At 36.0% G+C, this 9,582-nt stretch overlaps 1 pseudogene across 1 annotated transcript; it reads right to left on the bottom strand.

Annotated features, from left to right (window-relative positions):
• Positions 1-6,467: 6,467 nt before the first annotated feature.
• On the bottom strand, positions 6,468-9,016 carry LOC108531819 (heat shock protein HSP 90-beta pseudogene; annotated as a pseudogene). The gene has a single exon (XR_001886290.1). The product of XR_001886290.1 is annotated as a heat shock protein HSP 90-beta pseudogene (transcript).
• Positions 9,017-9,582: the final 566 nt, after the last annotated feature.

The following is a 9,582-nucleotide window of genomic DNA, read 5'->3' on the forward strand; positions in this document are numbered from 1 at the left end:
AAAAAATTTATATTTCAGGAGACTATACAAGAATAATAACTTTAAGGCATAATAGTTGGAAGTGGAGAGAGTTGGCATTGACTTTACTGCATATAGTTAAGTGGTAACACAGTGAAATGGTAGTAACCTGCAGAGAGGGAGGCTGATTAGAAACAAGACAGTTTTCCCAGAAGAACTCCTGAAATATGTAGAAAGCAGTGACATGAGGTACTGTGAAGTAGTGGGATACAAACCGGTATAAAGGCCGGAGGCTGTTCTAAACACTAGATACAAAGAACAGTTGAACTGCCAGAGAGCTAGAATAATTCTAAAACCAAGATATCTTCTCTACCCAGTTCATTCCAGGATAGGGAAGTAGATAAATTGGAAAAATTGAAGTAAACATATCTGAACTGAGAGGCAAAGTAAAGGGCAGAATTAAAGTATGAGAGAGAAAGCAAGCTAGTAAATAAAGATTAGCTAAATAGCGAGAACTCCACAGGATTGATTTCCCGTAGTCTGTCAGTTAGATGATTGTTATGTGGAAAAATTAAAGTCTCAGAGAGTAAACCAATGGATACAGCCATTCGGGAGAACTCCACAAAACTTTCTCACTCCCTGAAAATCCTACACTTAATTTCATCAGATAAGGAAACCTTTCCTTGCCAGTCATCTTTTTTAGCACTTAACTCTTAACATACCAAATGGCAAAAAGAATCAGTAGAATTTGTTGAAAGACTCCATCAGGAAAGACAAAGTCGAAACCAAACCGAAACAAAACATTAATATAGAGCAGAAAAGACAGTAAAACTGTAAAATAAAGTGTCAAAATTAAACTATGATTACTGTATTCAGAGAGAAAAGTTATTGGATCTATGATCCCCCAAAAAACAGATTGAAAAAAAAATTGAATGTGAGGAAAAAACTATTATGGTCAAAGTAAATAATTTAATAGACATATTAGAACATTGAATGATGACATCACTGAAAATAGGAGGAAATTTGAGACATAGAAAAGAGAAAAAATAGATAAAATTCAAGAGATTTGACCTCAAACTAACAATGTATTCTGAAAAAGAATGTATAAAACAAAAGAGAAAATAGTCAAAGAATGATACAAGAAAATATTTTCAGATGATAAGTAACAAATCCCAAGAGTGAAAGGACCCAGGAAAAACCCTGGAAGTAAGCAAAACAAAAAGCTAGTCGGAAGCATATAGCAATGTGAATTTTCAAAACACCTGGAATAAAATAAAGATTTTAAATCCTTCCAGCATGAAAGAAATAGTACACAAGAAAAAGAAAACATCTAATTCAAACATGAAAAGGGACAAGAAAAAGGAGCCACAGCTTCAAAATTCTTAGCGAAAACAATGTATAGTGTATATTTCTTTCTTTTTAAAATTTGTATTTGTTTAAATTTGGAGTACAAGTGTAATTTTGTTACATGGATGTATTACATAGTGTTGCAGTCAGGGCTTTTAGTGTATCCATGACCTGAAAAATGTACATTTTACTCATTAAGTAATTTCTCATCATTAATCCTCCTCCCACCTGTACCAGTTCAAATCACCATTGTCTATCATTCCACCCTCTACTTCCATGTGTGCACAATATTTAGTTCCCACTTGTAAGTGAGAATATGTGGTAGTTGTGAGAATATTTGGTATATTTCTTTCTGTGTCTCAGTTATTTTATTTAGGATAATGGCCTCCAATTCCATCCATGTTGCTGGAAAAAACACAATTTTATTCTTTTCCATGGATAAATTGTATCCTATTGTGTGTATATACCACATTAAAAAATCAAAATTTCCACAGGTTGAGTCTTAGATTGATTTCTTATCTTTGCTAACGTAAATAGTGCTGCAATAAATATATGGGTGCAGTTCATATATTTTGGGTATAATAATTTATTTTCTATTGGGTAGATACCCAGTAGTGGGATTGCTGGATCAAATGTTAGTTCTATTTGTAGTTGTTTGAGAAATTTCTGTGCTTTTTCCATAGAGGTTGCACTGATTGATGTTCCCACCAACAGTGTATGAGTGTGTTCTCTTTTTTCCACATCTTCTCAAACATCTTTTTTTTTTTTTTTTTTTTTTTTAATAATAGCCATTTTGACTGGTGCAAGATGATACCTCATTGTGGTTTTGATTTGCATTTCTCCCATTATTAGTGGCACCGAGCATTTTTCCATATGCTTTTGGGCTATTTGTATATCTTCTTTTGAAAAATGTCTACCCATGTCCTTTGCACAGTTTTCAGTAAAATTATTTGGGGTTATTTTGGTTGTTTCTGTTGAGTTGTTTTTGTTCCTTGGAAATGCTGGATATTAGTTCCCTGTTGGATGTATAGTTTGCAAATATTGTCTCTCATTCTGCAAGTTGTCTGTTCATCCTGTTGATCATTATTTTTGCTGTGCAGAAACATTTTAGTTTAACTAAGTCCCGTTTATCTATTTTTGGTTTTGTTGCCGGTGCTTTTGAGGTCTTAGTCAAGACCTTTTGAGGTCTTGTCTAGACCATTGTCCAGGAGAGTTTCCCTAGGTTTTCTTCTAGCATTTTATAGTTTGGGGTTTTGAATTTGAGTCTTTAATCCACCTTGTGTTGAATTTATATATGGTGAGGCGTAGGGGTCCAGTTTCATTATTTTGCATATGGCAATCCAATTTTTCCAACACCATTTATTGAAAAGGGCATCCTTTCCCCAGTACATGTTCTTGTTGACTTTCTATTTTAATCATGTGAGATTATAGAATAAATTCATTTTCTGATGGACAGCAACTTCAAAGAGATACTGCCCATGGATCCACTTTTTTGAATTAGCTGGGGAATATTATTTCCCTGAATAAGTATAAACCAAGGAAAGAGGGAAAATCCTGCTCTATGAATGAGAAAGCAATGGGAAAGAGGAGGAGAAGAATGTGGAAAGAAAAAAAGAGAGGGACGAGGATAGAAATGCTACTAATGATAGCTAATATTTAACACCTGTTGTGAACTATAAACATATATAAATAAAAATATATAATTAATATTTAAAATAATTATCTGCAATATGGATAAATCCCACATGTATAGTATTAAATAGAAAAAGCTCACTAAAGAGAATACAAACTGTTATTTGATTTTCTATAAACTTAAAAATCAGGCCAACCAAGACGGCAATCTTTATTCCAGTAGAGACTGTAAATTACGATAATACAAAGTAGATAATAAAACAATTAAAAGCCTATGTTTGCAATCCATAACTACAGGACTGTAATTGGTAAACACAGGGAAATATTCGTTTGTTTGTTTTCAGAAGGAAATTTTTAGGTCAAAATGAGGATTTTGGGTGCACAAAATTGCATGTGCAAAGAAACAGGATAATTTTAAGAAGTATACATAAATTGCTTGCTCTTACTGGAAATCATTGCAAGTCTTTGGGTACCACCACATGAACCTAAATGATTACTCCTAATTTCATGAACCACTTTTCCAAAATTAAGAAAAAGAATACTTTGTATGCTCACATTTTTGTGGACTAATTCTTGCTGTCATTAACATACCTACCCCTTCCAATTTTACCCTCACTTGAAAGCTGTACAGTTTTTAACAATTCCCTATTTTTTTAATTCAAATACCGACCTTTGTATTTCAAAAGAAAATTCATTGTAGAGAAAGCTTTTTATTTCCTCACAAAGCAGAAGGCAAGTGATTGTTTAACATAAACTTTGAATATTTTTCTCTCTTAGTTCACATTTACTCTATTCACAGAAACTTATTTTTTCTGTGAGTAAGACCCTGGGATGAAGATGCTCCTCACAATTTAGAATAACCCTTTAACTGACTGATTTAGTTGTAGAGATAATTTCTTTTATTCTGCATTAGTATACATATAAATCTATTTTTCAGTATTATTTTAGTTAAAGTTGATGCATAATGTGCATATTTATGAGGCTCAGTGTGATGTTTTGATACATATGTACAATGTGCAATGATCAAATTAAGGTAATTAGCATCTACATCACCTCAAATATTTATCCATTTATCATTTATTTGTAGTGAGAACATTAAAAATCTCTCATTTAGTTATTTCAAAATACATGATATTATTAACTATAGTCACCATTCTATGTCATGGAACATATTCCTCCTACCTAACTATAATTTTGAATCTTCTGACCAACCTCTGCCTATCGCCCTCTCCCCCTTATACTTCCTAGCCCTTGGTAACTACTATTCTATGCTATACTTCTGTGAGAGCATCTTTTTTAAGATTCCATATATGAGTGAGATCATAAGATACATACCTTATAGATTTTCATAGTAGCCCATGTTATTTCTCATTTTATGAGTATCATGGGCTACTGGAGAGGTAAAAATGTCATTGTAAGGATGACTCAATACTGTATTTACTTGCATTAAACATAGTAATGATGCTGTTTTATTTTTGACATATACATTTTATGGAAAACAGAATTCACGCACCTTAAGTTTGTTTTAATTTACAAGAGATAAGCATATGATTTGTCAGCCATGTATATATAGTCTTTATTTCTGCAATGTTTAGTAATCTCTTTAATGCACTTTTTGTGTTTGTAGTTACCTTTTTTAATCTGTAAACACCTTCATGCCAATGTAGTTTTGATAATAGTAATAATTCTCCAAAGTTAACGATCTCTTCAAAATATGATTGTAGAAATGGAGAACAATACATCAAAATTGTGTACTCTTCATAATTAATATTTTCTTAACCATTCACATCTATCACCTCAGTTAAAGAACAATCTGTCCTTATAACTCTGTTGGAAATGTGCTTATATGTTTAGACAGATGGGCATGCCCTGAGGTTCATTTTCTAGCTTAAATGCACAATTGGCTTTATGCTTTTAAGAAGCAGCTGATGGAAAAGAATTGTATACACAAGAGCTTGTTTGGAATGTACAACAACAGAAACTCAATGTGACAAATCATTCAATAGTCTTGACTCCTAAAAATAGTTTTTGTATTAAGAGTGCATTGTTTATAATTCAATTGCAATAATTAGACTAAACTTTTCAAAACTTATGAATGCAAACAACTAAAATGTTGACACTCAAAATGCCTCTCAAAAGAAGAAAATGCACAGCATCATTCAAAACTGAGTCATAATAATACCTGTGACTACTCAAATTATAGTAGTTTCTTAACAGCAAAAATTGAATTGTCTCATGCTAAGAAAAAAATAGCTTTGTTGCTATTTATACACCTTTCTAGTGATTTTATATGGTAATACTTGTGAGACCAAATTTTCTTCCTATGTGTACGAAAATCAATAATGACAGAAGTTATATAACATCCTTCAGTGAATAACACCTAAAACTTAAAGAAAAGAAGTCTATGTTTTACACTTTTTTTCTCTCTGACTTGCTCTGAAGGGAGGCCCCATAACTTCTCTTCTCTATTTTCTTATTTCTTCTTGGTTTACAGGGAAAAATGGTACATATATATAAGGACAATTTGAAAAATGTTACATTAAATTCTGGAAATACAAAACCCAACCTTTAAAAAATGAATAGTTAAGCTATTCAGAATTTGTGTTTCCAACTATGAAAACTACCCTAAACCTATTCTCTGGAATGTTGAGTCAACACTACTGCTGAGATATCGAAAAAGCACATTTCAAAAATATTGCAATAGAGCGATAGACATTATTTCTTGCCCACATTTTTCCAAGATTTATTGTAAATTCTAAAGGTTACTTATTTAAGGCTTCTCCTTTTCCAGGTTAATGTGTATTTTTATATTTTAAGGTATTGTCTAAATATTTGTCCACTTGTCTTCATTGCTGTAATAGCAATTTTTAAGGCACAGGCCTGGAGCTCTTAATCATTATAAATTTTACTTTGATTTCAACAGATTCTTGAACTACCTTTTCCTGTGGTTAAGTGAAAAGAATAAATGCATCAAATACAAGACTGATTTCTGCTTCCCTTTAATCTGAAAATGTATTTGGAGATGGCAGAGGATACAAAATCCAAGTCATTTGCAATTCTTGCAATGCATAAAATTGATACATTGTATAGTTAAATTAGGCTATTATTCTAACCATCAGCATCATCATTGTCACCATGTTGGTGAGAGTTTGATATTGAAAATAAATTTAACGAATACAGAATAGATTGTGCTAATCATTACAAACTGTCTAAGGCACATAGTTTTTTGTTGTTGTTGTTTAAGCTTCTAATGACTCTAAAGAAAATTTGTATTTTTTTATCGTAATTTTAGGGAAAACTCATATGGTATTTCTCAGAAAAAATAAATATTCTTGGTTTTATTTTATAACATTATTCAAATTTCATACCCATGTGTCAACGACTTACAGCACAGAATGCCAAGACCTTATCATTTCTGACAATGAGCCAGTGTTAGTTCAGTTAAGTTTAGAAAACGTAAGCAGTATAATTATCTAAGCTGTCACCATCCTTACAGTCCATGGTTTTCTTATTGTTTTTTTTTTTTGTTGTTGTATAAAAACGGCATATTCTTTATTTTGCATACTTTAATTTCAGAACAAAATGAAGAAAATAAAATAAACCACAACACACAACATCCAATCCTGCTGTCAGAGTAGAGAGGGAATGGGGCTTGACACCCTTGGTTTCCTGCCTTCAACAAAAGGACAGGAGAGGAAAAACAACACTAGACATCAGCAGGGGGAACCAGGTGGGACAGGGGCACTTGAGGCTGCAGTGGGAGCCACAGGGACACTATACAAGGGCACAAGTTTTCCAGCTATGAACTTCTAACCTAATCGACTTCTTCCATGCGAGATGCATCCTCATCGCCCTCAAGAGTGGGGATCTCATCAGGAACTGCAGCACTGGGTTCCTCTGCTGCCACTTCATCTTCATCAATACCTAGACCTAGCTTGATCATGCGGTAGATGCGGTTGGAGTGGGTCTGGGGATCCTCAAGGGAAAAGTCTGAAGAGAGCAGGGTGGTTTCAAAGAGCAGCACCACCAGGTCCTTAACTGCCTTATCATTCTTGTGGGCCTCAGCCTTCTGCCGCAGAGTCTCCACAATGGGGCGGTCGGGGTTGATCTCCAGGTGCTTTTTGGCCATCATATAGCCCATGGTGGAGTTGTCCCGAAGTGCCTGGGCTTTCATGATCCGCTCCATATTGGCTGTCCAGCCATAGGTGCTGGTCACAATGCAGCAGGGTGAAGACACAAGCCTATTGGAGATTGCCACCTTCTCAACCTTCTTATCTAAGATTTCTTTCATGAGCTTGCAAAGGTTCTCAAACTTTGCCTTGCTCTCTTCCATCTTTTTCTTCTCCTCCTCATCCTCAGGCAGCTCCAGACCCTCCTTGGTAACTGAGACCAGGCTCTTCCCATCAAACTCCTTGACCTGCTGCACACAGTACTCGTCAATGGGCTCGGTCATATATACCACCTGGAAGCCCCGTTTCCGCACTCGCTCCACAAAAGCTGAGTTGGCCACCTGCTCTTTGCTCTCACCAGGGATGTAATAGATGGACTTCTGTGCCTCCTTCATGCGAGAAACATACTCTGACAAAGATGTCATCTCATCTCCAGACTGGGAGGTGTGATAGCGCAGCAGCTCAGACAGGCAGTGGCGGTTAGCGGAGTCCTCGTGGATTCCAAGCTTGAGATTTTTAGAGAATGCCTCATAGAATTTCTTGTAATTCTCCTTGTCTTCTGCCAGCTCAGAGAAGAGCTCAAGACACTTCTTAACAATGTTTTTACGAATGACTTTCAAGATTTTGCTCTGTTGGAGCATTTCTCGGGAGATGTTCAGGGGCAGATCCTCAGAGTCAACCACACCACGAATAAAATTGAGATACTCTGGTATTAACTCATCACAGCTGTCCATGATGAACACACGACGGACATAGAGTTTGATGTTGTTCTTTTTCTTCTTGTTTTCAAAAAGGTCAAAGGGAGCCCGACGAGGAATGAATAGCAATGCCCTGAATTCCAACTGACCTTCTACAGAAAAGTGCTTGACTGCCAAGTGGTCTTCCCAGTCATTGGTGAGGCTCTTGTAGAATTCTCCATACTCCTCTTGGGTGATGTCATCAGGGTTTCTGGTCCAAATAGGCTTGGTCTTGTTTAGCTCTTCCTGATCAATGTATTTCTCTTTGATCTTCTTAGTTTTCTTCTTCTTATCCTTACCACTGTCATCCTCCTCATCTGAACCCACATCTTCGATCTTGGGCTTTTCTTCATCATCTTTATCTTCCTCTTCTTTCTCACCTTTCTCTTCCTCTGCCTCATCATCACTAATTTCCTTCTCTCGCTCCTTCTCCAAATAAAGGGTGATGGGATAGCCTATGAACTGAGAGTGCTTCTTCACTACTTCTTTGACCTGCCTCTCTTCTAAGTACTCTGTCTGATCTTCTTTAAGATGGAGGATCACTTTGGTACCTCTGCCAATGGGCTCACCATGGTCAGCCCGCACAGTGAAGGAACCTCCAGCAGAAGACTCCCAAGCATACTGTTCATCATCGTTGTGCTTTGTGATCACAACCACTTTCTCTGCCACCAGGTAGGCAGAATAAAAGCCAACACCAAACTGTCCAATCATGGAGATGTCTGCACCAGCCTGAAGAGCCTCCATGAATGCTTTAGTACCAGACTTGGCAATGGTTCCCAAATTATTTATGAGATCAGCTTTGGTCATGCCAATGCCTGTGTCTACCAAAGTCAGGGTACGTTCCTGAGGGTTGGGGATGATGTCAATTTTCAGCTCTTTACCACTGTCCAACTTCGAAGGGTCTGTTAGGCTCTCATAGCGAATCTTGTCCAAGGCATCAGAAGCATTAGAGATCAACTCCCGAAGGAAAATCTCCTTGTTGGAATAGAAGGTATTGATGATGAGAGACATGAGTTGGGCAATTTCTGCCTGAAAGGCAAAAGTCTCCACCTCCTCCTCTCCATGGTGCACTTCCTCAGGCATCTTGAAAAAAAAAACGCTTACACGTATTAGAGAACAACATGGGCTCGGTTTCTGATAACCAGGAGGCACAAGCGCTGCGCCGGAGTGACTAGAGAGCGGTTTTCTTATTGTTATTGTTTTTTGTTATCTTTCAAAAAATGCTAAGAGTACTGAAGTAATTTCTTAAGAGGAAATAGCCAAAAATTTGTTTATCTTTGGTTTTCTTTGCTCAAGGTGTCACTCTGTGTCTAAACTGAGTGGTGCCAAATCACAGTGAATATATTGACATTCACTCCAATTTTACCCATCGAGACTCGTTTGATCATTTACAACTCAGACAAGAAGTATACTCTCCTATGCACACAAACCACATTTCACTAAATTGACAGAGGTCATGTTTATTAACATAGAGCACTATTTATTCATTTGCTGGACCCATATCCTGTCAGTTCATTTTTCATTACACTTACATTTACAGATTATACAATACAGAGAAAACTTTAGAATCAGAGCAAACTAAAGCCCACAAGTACAACCCAGCCTATGGCCTGTTTTGTACAGCACATGAACTACAAATGGTTTTAACATTTGTAAAGAGTTGTAAAAAGCAAGCAAGGACAAAACAAAGCACAGTGAATAATACACACAAGAGACTTTAGGTGACTTGCAAAGCCAAA

The sequence above is a fragment of the Rhinopithecus bieti genome, unplaced genomic scaffold (assembly GCF_001698545.2).
Source record: "Rhinopithecus bieti isolate Rb0 unplaced genomic scaffold, ASM169854v2 scaffold_9015, whole genome shotgun sequence".
In the NCBI taxonomy this organism is placed as follows: domain Eukaryota; kingdom Metazoa; phylum Chordata; class Mammalia; order Primates; family Cercopithecidae; genus Rhinopithecus; species Rhinopithecus bieti.